A 15,788-nucleotide genomic window follows, 5' to 3' on the forward strand; every position below is an offset into this window, starting at 1 on the left:
GGCCTTGTCTAAAGCAATGCCTGTACAAGAGGAAAACTTCTAATTTTACGCTAAAAATTACAAGTGGTCATAAGTTTGTTACACTAAACTACGCTAACTGCTTCTATGCTCCATCTCCCCTCATAGACATTGTTTAGTTGAAGATAGAACAATACCTCTTGGATATTACAATTTCTGTGAAGCTCTGCATCATCAGATATATTTTCTATATGAAAATACTTATATATATTCATAAGGTTTACTTAATCCCGTCTTTGTTAAGATAGTAGCCAATTTCTCTTTGCCTAACATACTTTTATTGTGTCTGCATTATAGTCACACATATTTTTTAGAATTTTAAGAATAAATACTTTTCATGTGTTTGAAATAAGATCATAGGCCCCTTGAAATGTACAGTCAACACTGATTCCATAGACTGAAGCACAGGTAATTCCCTTCTCTTATATGTTATAAATGCATGGTTTGAATAATCTCTCTTGGGCACTCCAGTACAATGAGAGATTGTATTGGCACAATATACAAACCTTAAATCATTCTTTGAGTCAGTGCTCTTACAGACCATTCACCAGATTTTTCAGTATAACTCTGTGATTTAAGTTGCACTTTGCAATATCATAACATAATTTTTGGACTGCAGTTAAATTAGGTATACATAGATCATCCTGTACCATACTCACTATGAATTATTTCAGATTGTTTCCATATATTTAACTATCTAAATTTACTTATCCATTCCCCTTCTTGTGTCAAAATGTGTTCATATTTTATTAACAAACTGATCATGAGATATGAGTTTCTGAAGCTGCAGAAAAAGGCATTTGAAAAATAGGGTTCTCAGGTTCTGTGGTTAAGTTTCAACTACATATGCTTCTAAAAAATAATTTTTGTTGGGAAAATCTCATCCCACAAATCATACGTTGTATCTATGCACTCTTTTTTATCTGATGCAGGCCAGCACATCATAAATTGACCGATGATATTGGAACTACTGACACAGAGACAATAATCTAATAAGATAATCATTGATATTAGAGACAAACTGTTGAAATGATGGCACAATGCCTTCAAAATTTTCTAAACAATATCAAGAAAAGCTAACTTTTTAAAATATGCTTATTAACAAAACTAGCCAACAAGACAAGAAACTGAAGCAAATACTTCAATGTCTGCATATATTGTGGCCAGAGAAAAATCACAAATACTACCTTTTTCTTCTATTAACTTTAAAGATGGAAAGTTGGATTTTGTAATAAGAAACAGGTAGGCAAAATGCTTGAAAGGATTGCAGGAATCATGTAATGATTCCACAATGACATTCAACCCTAGCATAGATCAGAACACCTGTGAAGAACCTGTGATTTATGGTACTAGAACTCCTGCTCTAGTTAAGCAGCCTGTTAATCAGGGCTGGAAAAGAATAATACTCTGTAAAGGAATTTTGCCAGCTTGAATACTATTCTATGAATGATAATTTTCCTATATGAAGGGAATTATTATACTCTCAGAAAGTGAAAATTTTGTGTTCCTTTAACTATGCTGTATGTTCAGCTACAGGATAATGTCTATTGTAACTGCTGGACATTTTATTTTTCCTGGACGAAGCATGAGAACAAATCAAGCTAATGTAAACATCAAGCTTCTCTTTGTGTTTAAAAGGAAAGCCTGTTCTGAAAAGCATGTTTTAAAGTTACAAAACTCCACTCTTATTGTCTGTGATTTGATTTGGAGTTAATTCTTTATTCTCATAAGGAGGACTGCCACAAACCAATGCCACTGGATTCCTACTACTAATGTGCTAGTTTTCAGCTTTACAAACTCAGTCTTGTTTCTGAAAACATAATCATTACTTGCTGGATAGTTGCATTTGAAGTTGTATTATTACTACAGTTAAAAAATAATTTAAAGGAATATAATACAGAACATTAGGGTTTTAAAAATGTTCAGGACTTTATTTTACAAATGAAAACTAACAGGAAAATATAAAATTACTTTTTGTGCAGGTGGAAAGCATTTATCCCACTTAAATCTGAATAAAATACATAATACTATGACATGTCCAATTTTTGTCCATATAACTTTTCTAGGCAAGGATATGTCTGGTGACATTATAATAGTACAAGTAATCCTTCCCTCACTGGCTTTGATTGGACAGTGACCATTTGCCATGCACAAAGAGCCCTTTGTTAACTGAATACACTCAGCTTAAAAGTATTCAGCAGTCACTGATTAGTTACCACACACTACCATTTTTTGATAACTCGAATTAACGAAATACTAAACTGAGTGTTGCTATATTCAGTGCCCATAAGCAAGAAACAGGGAAAGTTTTTGTGGGCCAAGGAGTCCTCAGTGAGGTAGGGTAGAGCTGGTTTCTACTGCCCCTGGAATGGATCCTCATTGGGACTGAATTTCTGTCTTCCAAAGCCCTGCTTTTCCCTCAGGGTTTTATTTCTTTTCATGATGATATTTTTTTTCTCTTGAATACCTAAACTGCTGCTTAACTCCATTTCAAGAGACTTACCTCTGTCTGCAATCTTTCTTACCTTGCAGAGCCCCAGTTTTATCAACTTTTTGCAGTCCTTGCTCCAAATTAAGCAATTTCCTCAAAGGTCTGAAAGATGGTTACACTTTTGTCTTGGATCACAGACAGCTGAACACCTGAGAAACAAGGAAAGGAGTTTACAAACTCACTATACATGAAATATATAACAGCATTGATATTATATTTTATACAGAAATCAAAGCTATTGACTGATTCCCATGTACAATACTATTTAAAGCCATATTTTCTAAATGCTTGCATTCTATTCCATACGATCTGTGAAATGTCTAGATCACACAGGAAATTATAAGACTGAAAAACCTCTCATTCAGCTTTTTCCCAGTAATACTGAATTTCAAGTTTTTGTTTATTTCTATAGCTACCGTTCATTATATGTGGAAGACGTATGATGTCAAAATGCCATCCTGTCCATCCTCCTTCCTTCACATAATATCAAATATTACATATTAAATTCTTAACAGGTGTTTGAATTCTGTACCTTCACAGTTAGTTTCCAAAAGCAAAGATGGAGAACTTCAGACTATCTGGACTACTTGGAGTTTTCTGGATGTCTAAAATGAATTGTTCTTGAGACAAGTTAGACCTGTTACCCCTTCCCTGTCAACAACAAATAGGAAGAACTTCTTCTTTCACTTCACTTTACAGTACTTTCAAAATTTTAACGCTGCTTTCACAAGTCTTGCTTGTCATCTCTCAACAAAAAAACCCAACAAAAACAAAACCCCAAACCAAAAGAAAACAAAAACCCCTGCCCCCCCTCCTTCCCTCCCAGTTCCTATAACTCCTCTAGGCAGAATTGGTGTTTTTGATCTTTGACATTATTATCCTCTTGACACAAACTATTTCAAAGATTTGGGTTTTTTTCAGGAAAGTAGCCCCAAGCTAAGGGTTATTTCAATAATAGGCAAATATTTTTACTTTCTGTAAGTAATTTGACTTCCTTTTTCTGTGGCAGTATGGAAGTATACTTACTTATTTTATTTCACCTTAGACTTTGGATTTCATAGCTGTGGTGAAGAGACTAAAAATAATCCTCTCATAAGACATTGATTATGGCACTGTGACCACATTCTGCATGTTGTCTTTAACCACAGTCAAATTGCCTTGTTCCTTTTTGATGTTTACTGTAAAACAAATGATGGTGCACTCTAAGGCAAATGTGCTTCTACAGGCAATTGGATACTGTGCAGACACATGTTGACAGGCTCCAAACCTTTCAAACAGCCATAACCATAGACAATAGAGGCAATGCTCCTTCATATAATTTTTTCTTCCAGAAACATCTGCCATGTGCCACACCTCTACCTTACATGTCAACACCAATGATGCCTGACAACAATCCAGGGAGACTCACCAGGAAGATTCCAGTTATGATATCAAGATATGTCTGCTTGTGATCATTTTGCAAGAAACAGTTCTAAAGAGACTGGAGGAAATAACTCTTCACCATACAAAACTTCAGCAATTAGAAAATCGGAATTTATTTTGTGGCCAGCTAGCTGAACGGGCAATTACCTGCAGTCTTTCTAGTGACTCAGATTAGATGCTCTCATGTTTGATTACTCTACCTGCATCTTCTCTAAGTCCCTATTTTCCTAATTCCATAAAGGATCTTTAATCTTAATTTCCATAAATTCATCATAAGATCATTAAAATGATCTTAGTTCATAGTTCTATCCGTAGGTATTATCCTTGTTAAGGGAAAAACATCATTTTCTCATACACTTCCCACTGAAACTTGAATTTATTAGACTTTGCATAGCAAATCCAGATTTCAGGGCATTTTTCTTATTTATTTCTTACTGATGCCTAAGTATAAACTTTGTGTAAAAGTGACATAGCATATTAAACAGTGAAATGAAACTTAAGAAGTGCTAATCATGGCCAAACTCATTTGAGTAATATTAGTAAATTCAGACTTTCCTGACAAGAAACACAAGAAAGCACCCACATAAGATATTTAACTACTCAGCAACCTCAGAGGTCTTCCTCAATGTTCCTCCCCTTCCCTGTGTGGACAGTGAAGTCACAACATGATTTCCTACTTCCCAGACAGAATGGAAGATAAAGGCTGCAGGTCAGAGGCAGAAGGACTGGCGGGTGCCTCCCTAAATGTTGATTTTCATGGGGACCCTTGAATCACAAGGCTTTGGACAGAGTTGCAGCACCACAAAATGGTAATTGAACAAAGTGATCTCTGCTCATATTCCAACTTCCTCACTCTTTGCACTCTAGACATCCTCCTTTCTGACTCAGCCTTGTCATGACCTCTGTGCAGTTTACATTCTGTTCGCATGCAATGACACGTGAGCCTGTGCGAGTGCCACGATAGTACATGTAATTCCTTGATTCCTTTTTATAGTCAACAATAAATCAGGAATGATTAACAGCTGATTAAATAAGTGTTCAGAGCAGTTCTGTTTCCATAACACCACTCACTGAGGACAAATGAGTTTGTTAGTATGGAAAACATTCAAGAAAGCAACTCTTGGCATCTCATTCGAGCACTAGTCAAACCAAGATACCTCCTACTGTAAGGAGAAATCTACTCTCCTTGCATTCATTTTCTGCACCTGGCATGCAAGGAATGCCATAGAAATTAGAGAACCTAAGGCAAGTATCCTAAGGATCCAGATTCCCTGTGGGCAAGGTGTGCTTATTAAATGCTGCTGAGATTCTTCAATGGGAGCATCCGCTGGGGTCTTTGAATAGTCAGTACTATGAAGCAGAACCAAATTTAGAAAATTTATCTTTTTTTAACTACCTCTGGTGAGTATCTATGGGATTTGGCATGCAAAAAAAGCCTTTTATCTAACCAATAGAAGAAAAAAACTGGCAGTGACTCCATGTCATGGGCCATTTGCAAAAGACATTATAGGACTTTTCGTGGTGTCTGTAGATGGATATATTGTTTAATTACCCCAAACCCTAAAGAAGACAAATGATTTCTGCAGTGATCACGCATGGCAATCAGTTAATGAAGACATCCACTGAGCTGGAAGTTATAAGCAGGTGTGAGCAGAACCAGGCCAAGTTCTATAATGAAACTGATTCCATGGTATAGTGCACAAGAGGCAGGAGAACGTATCTGCCTAGGTTTTTTATGGAACACCTTGGCAACACATTAGGAAAGAAAGATGCTTATTACTGTATGTGACAAGACTATAAAAATTTCTCACACACTAGTGGCATAATCTAATGTGTATATGAAATGGTATGTTTACAAGAACAAAAATTATTGAAATACAGTACTTCATTTTGTTCCAAATATATATGTGACAAAATCTCTTTCTGAATACTGGGGTGATGCATTGTTTCACAGAATAGACTTACAACCTACTTTCCTAATAGATTTCCACCTATAGTCATATATCAAGTAAACAGAACTATTCAAGAGTAGTAGATCTCAAGAAAAGCATATGTACATGTTTCCTTAAGGCCCAAAAATGAAACTAAGTCTAAGTCATCATGAGTGCATGTCTTTTCATGAACTGGGGGTTGGATTGTATTATCGCATTTAATTTGTTGCAGAGTTCACCTTGCTCCATTAAATCCAGCACTAGAACTAACAATTTCCTCTGTTTCACAAAAGGGTGAAGTTGGGCAGGCAGAATAATGCTTACCTCAAGATTTCATAGTAAGATGTTCCCCATAAACATCCTAACCCCAAGAACAGTAAAAGATATCTTGCTCCTTTTTATGTGCCACCACTATGGTAGTCATCAAAATATCCTTTGTGAGAACACAATATTCATAGTATTGGCTATTCTGATAATGGTAAACTAAGCAAACTGATCTCCTCCCAATAGATCACATGGATACAGATAAGAACCTGATTGTCATGCCATATCAGATGACACATATACATTAGTGTTAAACCTGATAGGAAACAGAGGAAAAGAATAATTACATTCTTCAACTCCCTAAATTCCTTCTTCTTCCTATATATTTAGATAAATACATGAAAAAAGAGGGGTGAACAATAGAAAAGGAAAAATATATATGTATATCTTCTATATCAGCAAAATATGAGTGGAAATAATGGCAAATCTTACCAAAAAAATGTTACCTCTGTTTTGCATCAGTTTTAATCCAGCTGATAATAAGAATGCTCAGGCTTTTGTCTGTCTTTGGATCTGTGTGTATAATACTAGTCTAATGGTGTTTAAAAGTAGATTCTCAGTTTCTGATTGCTAGGTTTACCTTATAGTTTCTGCAGTTAACCATTTACTAACTTGAAGACACACCCTGAAATCTCTACTGCACAGATGGATTTCTGCATACTCAGAAAAGCCATTTTACTTCATTACTGGTCACCCAGAACACAACTGTCAACTATACATACAAAGATATAAGGGAAACTCAAACCATAATTATACTGAAAATTCAGGTTAAAGTGAAAACAAAATAGGCTTTTATGACCGAGTTATGATGTTAAAACCAAAACAGTGGTAAAAAAAGAATGTACCCTGCTGGTTACTCCTGCTTGGGTTGTGCTGCTCCTAAAATGTGGGAGATTATTATAACAATAGCAGCCGACCTGACTGCAGAGCAAGAGGATTTGCTTAAAACTTGAGGCCACTGAATTCAGAAACTTTTAAAATGGGGGTTTTGGGGCTAAAGGATTAGCTTTCCTTAACTAGTAAAGATTGTACAGCCTCAGAATGGAGTATGATTATCAGCTCTACTGCAGGAACAATTTCCTGTAAGAAATTTAGTAGGCAGATGTCTCAGAACAGTTATCTGAGCAATGACAGGAGACTTGGCTAGCAGGTTATTCCACCCAGAATACTATGAGACTGTAAAATATTGTGAATTCTGAGATAATTGTTGGTATTGGCATCTGGGAATGTATCTGATGAAACAACCACTGTCTTTCATGTAGCAGTGGTACAAGACTTAAGCTAGCAAGAGTAATTATCAGACCTGGGAATCAAGCAGAGCTACAATGGAAAGAGCTGCAAATTCAGCTTCAGCAGGTATGGACAAGGAAAATGGGCAATGTAATGGAGGACAGGGAAAATGGGCAAGGTAATGGAGGTAAGAAAGAATACAAGGAAATCCCAGTTCTGTGGATCTCCTAAAAGGAGATGTCTACACACTGTGGACTATAATTTTCAGAAATACAGCCTTAAATGAGCCAGTCTCCATTTAAGATAATGATAAAAAGGAATGGAAAAGGAAAAAAAGTCTTCAGTGTGGGTTAGGCTCTTTATGTAAAAAGAGGTGGTAATGGTAACTGGAAAATATTCTTGGACAAAATAATAAAATCTTCCTTCAGGGGACATCAATGAAACTGCAGGAAGAAAACATTTGAGTAAAATTTGAGAAAAAGAGGCAAAGCTTTTAGAAAATGGAATAGAATACATAAATTCCTTGCTGGCTCATTTTGTCAAGCAAATAAAAAATCATGAGGAATGAAAACTATGGAAAATAATAGGTCCCTCTCAGCAAAGCCCTCAGACATCATCTCTTTCTCTCAGTAACAAAGTCTAGGGAGACTCTGCTGTCTGTTTGCCCCTGGTCTAGTGGTAAAATTACAATATAACCAATGGAAATGGCCAATAGCCATATCAGTACAGGTTGGTCAAGGGAAGAACATTAACTACCACTAGTGAGTGCCATGATTTCAATTGATACTGTAGTGTCAATAACCACTCTCCTCAACAAATATTTATTCCAGCTATAGCTCAAGAAAGAGGGAAAATGGTAAAACTTGCTGCACTGTATGCATGAATGGATGTTCAAGTACCTGTATTAAGATCTCTGCCCACAGTTAAAAAGCTGCCAAGTTCAAGAGTCTCCTCCTGTTTCTTCAGGAATGGGAGGATCCCTTTTAGGAACACCAGGGAATTATTGGCACAGCCTTGTTGAAACAAAATGGATTAGCTACAGATTTTGCTACGGATGTTTGTGAAATTGGGCCTGACCAGTGGGAGGTGAGGGTGGAGTGATTCCTGCAAGTCATTGATGCTTTGTTATTAAGAATCCGGAGGAAGCAAAAACAGTGGATATTTGGGTAACAGAATTTCCTCAAGTTTTGTGTGTCTGTAATTTAAAATGTGAAAAAATAGAAATTGTGTTTTAATGGCAGAGGAAGGACTCCAATCCACCATCAACAAGTTTAATGGTAAGCAAGATCTTAGTACAGAGACCTATTATTTTAACATCCTATTTGTCCAGGGTTAAAAGCAAAGAAAAAATGCTAAAAGTGAGATTTTAGCACTTAAATAATGTAACCATCTCTCAGGTTGTTTGTGTGCCTGAAATTCGTGTAACACTAAGCAGATTATTTGACTGTTTTGTTACTGATTTAGCCAGTGCTTTCTTTGCAATTCCACTAACAGTGCACAGCTGATAACCTCATCTAGCTGTGAAAGTAATGTTGTTTTATCCATGTTCCTCCAGACTTTCAGACAAAATACAACACATATGCATGAAATTACCATCAGAATGTGTTATGTCATACCACATATGAATGATATGTCAGTACATGGAAAAAGTAAAAGTTTGGGAATATACTCAAGAAGTAGCCAGCATTACTCAAAACAGAGGTTTCAAAGCTAATCATGACAAAACTCAGGTACAATCTAAAGTGAAATACTCAGTCATAGTTTTAGGTCGAAGGAATGGTGATGCTGGCACCACCAAAGGGTAGAACTGACTATGAGAGTCCATGCATGAAAAAATTGTATTTGTTTCACTTTTGCAGTTGCTTACATTTTTGTGAGAATCATATTTGCAGAAATTAGTAAACCACTAATCAAATTAGTGAAGAAATCTCACAAAAAAAGAATTGAAAGAAAAAAAAAAAGAAGTAAAACTGCACTAGTTCAAATGCTGGCCTTTAGATGTATATTACTGTAAGCTGTTTCATGTTCAGCTGGCCACTACCAATCTACACGGTGCTGTTTAAAGAACACAGAAATAAATTTATTTTGCTTTAAGATTCTTAAGATTTGTGGGAAAAAAAACCCTCTATTCCTTATTAGAAACCATGTTTAGCATTAGTATAGGCAATTAGTTTTGGATAGGCATCACTAGAGGCTGCTTTGCAGCAGTTCATATCACACATGCTCCACTAAAGAACATATCACACATACTCCATTGAAGTACATAATCAGTGAAAAAGTAAAAACTGAATATATATCAAATCTAGGCTAGCTGGACACACTGGCTTTTATATATAAGAGCTTTCTGTAGAATAAGGCAAGACTTTATTACTAGCTCTATAGGGTTTTTAATCGCTGGAAAGAACAGAAGTGCACTTTACCTTTTTATGTGTCTCTCACCAGATAAAAGCTCCGTTATTGTCTTCGTGCCACAGGTTATTCTGTGTGGTTCACAAATGGCTCCAGTTTTTATCAAAAGTATGGAAAATCCTCTATTAGATATGCTGGGGAAACTAAAAAAGAGCTGTTTGCTTTTACTCTGCACAAGCAACAGGACCACAATCTCTGCTAATGATGTTAAAAGAGAAACCCTAAGGAAATGACCTAGCTTCATACTTGGTTTCAGACCGGATACATCAAGCTTTAACTATTTGGCTACCAAAGTATGGCACGCTGCTAGCCTCTCCATCATGGAAAGGAAATCCTGAACATAGGTTAATAGAAGCACAGAGAAAAAAAAATGCAGGTCATGTAAAAGCCTACCAAAAAGAAACATACAGAGGTAGCAGTCTTGGAATAATAGTCAAACATACACCCTTGCCAAGGTTGTGGTAGTCCCAGTAGATTTGACATTGGAAGAAACAGCCAGCTTGCAAACAAACTGAAGAAAATACAAAGCAAGGTACAAAAAGATAGAGCAACTTTACAATATGGAAATGAGGGTTTATGTAGGAAAAGTTTAATAACTGGAGCAAAGTAAAATATAACAACAACAAGAATAATAATAGTAGCAATAATAATGAAAGAGAGAGAGAGAAAGATAAAACCCAGGAGAAATTAGTGATGCACAAGATAGCTGCTCACCACTCACTAACCAATGCTCAGCCTGTCCCTGAGCTATGACTGGCTCCTCCCAGCCAACTCCCCCCCCTTATAGGATGTTCTGTGGTAGGAAATATTCCTTTGGCCATCTCGGGTCAGCTGTCCTGACTGTGCTCCCCTTGCTCCCAGCTCCTTGTGCAGCTCTTCATTGGCAGAACATGAGACACTAAGAAGTTCTTGACTTAGGGTAAACATTACTTAGCAACACCCAAAACATCAGTGAGAAACATCAGAAGAAAATGAACTCTATCCTGGCCAAACCCAGGACAACAGGTTAGGATACAAACAGACTACACCAGAATATGTGCATTCCTACCTTAGTCCCACATACTATGCAAAGAGGGAGTAAGCAGGGTTTCCTAATTCTAGACTCACTGACAAAGGTGGTTGAGGTAGTTCAGTAAAGAAAGCTATAGCCAAGTGTACCACCATGCAGGCATTTATCATTGTATTTTCCAGATACAATTTAAACCAATAAATTTATTTGAGACAGGGAACATATATTCCAGGGAAAATCATCAAGGAATTACGTGGAAGCCCGTGAAGAAAAGAAAGGCACGTGTTGCTGTGAACTTGCAGTTCAAGGTAAATTGAATGGCCCAATGGGATTTTAAAAATAGCACTAAGCCATAAGGTGAAAAATTACAGAAAGGTTTGGGATATTGCATCATCTTGTCATTGTAATGACCTGTGAGCCCCAGTTTCTCCCAATTTCATGTGATTTAGAGCTATGCCTGGGAGAAAAAAGTCTGCCCAATGTTTTAACTGAAGTATAGCTACTGACCCTATCTAAACACATGGAAAGAGATTAATGTTGCTATAGCAACTCAAATGGAAAGGAATGCTCAATGCACTCATAAACAAGCAAGAATGAACCACTACTTTGCAGAATGGCAAGGAGGATGGTGAGCAATGTCGAATATTTTCCACTCAAGTTTACAATCTAAACTGTAAATGGGATGAACTAGCTCCAATTATAAACAAAGCAGGATCTTATGTATATCAAGATAAACTCGTAAATGGAAAATGGCCTAAATAGTTCCAGTTTCAATTTTAATTATGGCAAGGTAAATAAGCTAACAAAAGCAAGAATGTTATAAGTGTTGCAGTTAAAATTTAAGAGTACATATGGGAAGTCTCACCAGAATTATAGCCAGCAGAAAGGCTTTTAAAAGATGCAGCATAAATTAATTATTGAGTTTTGTCTTAGCGAAGTCTGCCTGTTCTTATTTTTATTATTAACTATGTCAGGTTCAAAATTGTGACTATTTGCTTGCATAACAAAGGAAGTAGTAAGCACCCTGCTCTTTATTGATAATAGACCTTATCTGTAGTGACAGTGGAAAACTCTTTTGCACCAGACAATGAAAACAGTGGATACACGTCTCCACTACTTTAAAATTGTGGGAAACATGTGAGGGCAGAATATATAAACTGCTTTTATTAAAGGGCCATTGCAACACTGACCCAGAAATGGATTTTCTGTGACTGAGTACAACAAACCAAGAGTTTTTATGGGTACCATTTTAGAGAGAGTAAAAATGGTGGCTGGAATTTTGAACACAATTATGTAGAAACTTTGATACCTGATACAGATACACGTAATTGTTTATTTGTATTTCAGTAGAAATTGTCAGAAGATTGTGCTCTGTGTAGAGAAATAAGTAAGCCATGCTTCTCATCTAAATAATTTTGGGTAAACATTTGCAATGTTCACCTACACCAGCAGAATTATAATATCCAGAACATCAGCACCCTAGGGCTAACTGGAATCTTTATAATTAAAACATTAAGGAATCACAGAAAACTGAGCAAATAGCTGAAAAAGAAAAAGAGTCACGAGTAAGCACCAAGTAGTGAAAAGACATATTGCTTCAGAGAATCAACAACCACTAAGATCAGGAAAGAATGAAGAAACCTTGAATCTACTATGGTAATTTTAGAGGAGAGTCAAGCACTGTTAGAAAAATCCAATATTTTAGCCATAAATCATTATCTGTGTATTAACTAGCTGTCATTTTGTTACAGCTTGCAGTATGTCTTGTAGTGTGTGACAGAAGACCTGGGGCTATCTGGAACTATTGCAAAAAAGACCTACATAGATTTTGCAAGAAAATCACAAGACTGAAGTAGGGTGATAGTGCACTTACTTGTTCTGAGGCAGTACCCAGCCTTGAGCCAGCAGAGTGTGAGACTGGGTTCAGAATCACAGAATCACAGAATGGTTGAGGCTGGAAAGTTATTTGGTCCAGCCTCTCTGCTCACACAGGGTCCCCTACAGCCCATTACTCAGTATTGCATCCAGATGGCTTCTGAATAGGTGGTTTCCCTTCCAGGGAAGGAGACTCCACAACCGTTCTGGGAAAGCTGCTCCAATGCTCAGTTACATCACAATAAAGAAGTCCTTCCTTATATTTAAGGTGGAATTTCCTGTGCATCAGTTTCTCCCCATTGCCTCTTGTCCTATTGCTTGGAACCACTGAAAAGAGCCTGGTCCATCCTCTTGACCCCCTCCCTTCAGATACTCACAAACACTGGTGAGGTCCTCTCTCAGCTGCCTCTTTTCAAGGCTGAACAGGCCCAGTTCCTTCCCTTTCCTTGTGAGATGCTCCTGTCCCCCGATCATCTTCGTTCTCCTCTGCTAGATCCACCCCAGGAGATCCATTTCTCCCATGTACTGATGATCTCAAAACTGAACACAGCACTCCAGATGTGGCCTCACCAGGGCTGAGTAGAGGGGCAGGATCACCCCCCTTGACCTGCTGGCAATTCTCTTCCTAATGCACCTCAGGATACCATTGGCCTGCAAGGTCACAAGGGCACTGCTGGCTCATGGACAGCTTGGTGTCCACCAGGACTCCCAGGTCCTTGTCCTCAGAGCTACCTCCCAGCAGGTCAGTTCCTGGCCTCTACTGATGTGTGGGATCATTCTTCCCCACGTACAGGATCCTGTATTTGTCTTTGTCAAATTTCAAAAGAGTAAGAGCCTGAATGAGAGATGCAGGACTCCAGGCAGCTCTTCAAAATGCAGTTTATTACATCAAAGACAGTCCAGGGTCGTGGGCAACAGAGCCTGTGCCTACAGCTGTCAGCTCCAGCTGCAGGCAGGCCTGGAGACTCTTTAATTTTGGTTACAATGCATTACAGACTTTTCTTTGCCGAGCATCTGAATACAGAAAACCAATCTATACCTTAACTTTTACCCATAGCCTATCATAACTACTATAATTACCATATTCATGTTACTATTCTCCAATCACTAAAAGTTAGGATGTTACAGTTTAAGCTAGAAGTTGTTTTTCAGTTTTCTTGAAGTGGAAAATTCTGAGACCTTTTTTCTACTTGCAACATTTGCTGACTTGTTTGCCTGTGCTATCTTTCTGCTTGGTAAAAACATCTTCTTGTTTGAGGTGGGTTTATCCTTTGCTCTAAGTTATAAAATCCTCTTCTAACATAACCTTTGCCTTCTTAGTTATCCAGTAAGACTGGCTCAGCCATTCTTTTCTTCTATACCAAAACTTGCTTTCATTTCTATTCCTTCTTCAGATTCTACATTCAAAAATCTTTCTGCCAAGTATACACATATGTGAGACTTTCTTGTCAAACTTTCATCCTTCCCAACACAAAAGGTTCTGCTCTGCCAATCCCTCCATCCAGTCCAGGTTCCTCTGAAGGGCTGCACGGCACTCCAGGGCATCAGCCACTCCTCTCAGCTTCGTGTCATCAGTGAACTTGCTGAGGAGGCATCTGCCCCTGTATCCAAGTAAGTGATGAACAAGTTAAACAATTCCAGTATTGAACCTTGGGGGGCATCACTAGTGACAGTCCAACTAGACCCTGTGCCACTGCTCAAAACCCTCTGAGACCTGCCATTCAGCCAGTTCTCAATCCACCTCACCAGCCACTCATCCAGCCTGCTCTTCCTGAGCTTGCAAGGCATGGGGAATTGACAAGAAGCTTGCCAAGGCAGAAGATTTTTATCAGTAAGTATCCTAAGCATGATATAATAAATATTTGCTTGCCTTGAACCCAGACAGAAATACACTAAACCAGCAAACCCAGCAACAACAAACTAGCATTTTGTAACACAGCTAATCATACAGATAACATGGAACCACAGAGGGACAGAGACTTGGGGTACAGTTTCACAAAAGTGATACAGAAAAATATTCTCAAGTAATAAAATCCGAAAAATAAGAACTAAAGATGCAGAACAAGCAGACACGATCCTCTGCTTGTTTTGATTGAGAAGGAGTGTTGAACATTAAAACTTCAAGGATGGGAGAGCAAGAACAGGGAGAAAAATCATTCACTTAAGTTCTACCCTTACTGAAGAGCTCTTAAATCAATATCAGTGATTGAAACCCTTGAGAACTACAACAGCAATTGCCACAGCATCCATCTATTCATTGCAAAAAGGGCTCCTGTATGTGTAGGAAAATCATGTCAAGGTTTGAATTGCATACCCGTGGAAAAAAAGGATCTTAACTTAGATTTTTTATCTTCTATTACTGATCAAATGAGGCCACCAAGTGGCAATGTAAATATTTTAAATCACAAAGGAAAAGCGTAATAACTTTTAATAACATAACTTTAGAATATGTAAAAAAAATAATCAAGAGAAATGAACACAGATCAAATTTTATGTGCCATGTCATAAAGCCATTTATCTCCCAAGTAATCTCATAAGCATAACTTTCAAAAGCTACAGTGTTTAAGTCATGGTGTCTTCAAATATTGCTTTCTTACTCATTTCAGGCAAGCAACCTTAAACCAACTTGAGTTTAAAAACTCAGAGATTGAAATTTACATCCTTCCAGTCCTAAATCACAAACATACTTCATATTTCAGTGTTTCATATTACTTTTACTTAGCCATCTCTACTATGATGGTATAATTTTGTAAAATTCAGGTTTGTTCTTATTCTCCTTCTGTTCATGACTGTCACCCAAGTATGCTCTAAAAAGGCATATGGTACTCTGCTTTCCTCAATTCCTTTCACTCCTTCCACAGAACTAAGTATCAGCAGTATGCCAAAAAAAGAAGGTGGGTGGAATTCCATGTTCTAACATGCCCTCAAAACTTCCTTTTAAAGGCTCCTGTACAGATTTTCTAAGATATAAGGATAAGCAATAATGCCAAAGTGCAAGATCTACAAATAACCTGAAAAATTGACCCATTCTGAGAATTCTTGTAGGATAGAGCAATTTGGAAAAGTGCAACTACAACTT

The 15,788-nt window shown here is 37.4% G+C and overlaps 1 protein-coding gene across 1 annotated transcript in view; it reads right to left on the reverse strand.

The window, feature by feature from the left end:
* ABCB1 (ATP binding cassette subfamily B member 1) overlaps positions 1 to 10,046 on the reverse strand; it is a 47,812-nt gene extending 37,766 nt beyond the window's left edge. Inside the window, exons 1-2 of the mRNA XM_054628034.2 lie at positions 9,837 to 10,046; positions 2,544 to 2,658 (exon numbers count right to left, since the gene is read on the reverse strand). The gene's annotated coding sequence lies outside the window, so the exon portion shown is untranslated. The remainder of the gene's footprint in view (positions 1 to 2,543; positions 2,659 to 9,836) is intronic.
* Positions 10,047 to 15,788: the final 5,742 nt, after the last annotated feature.

This window comes from Agelaius phoeniceus, chromosome 1, assembly GCF_051311805.1.
Source record: "Agelaius phoeniceus isolate bAgePho1 chromosome 1, bAgePho1.hap1, whole genome shotgun sequence".
Taxonomy (NCBI): Eukaryota; Metazoa; Chordata; class Aves; order Passeriformes; family Icteridae; genus Agelaius; species Agelaius phoeniceus.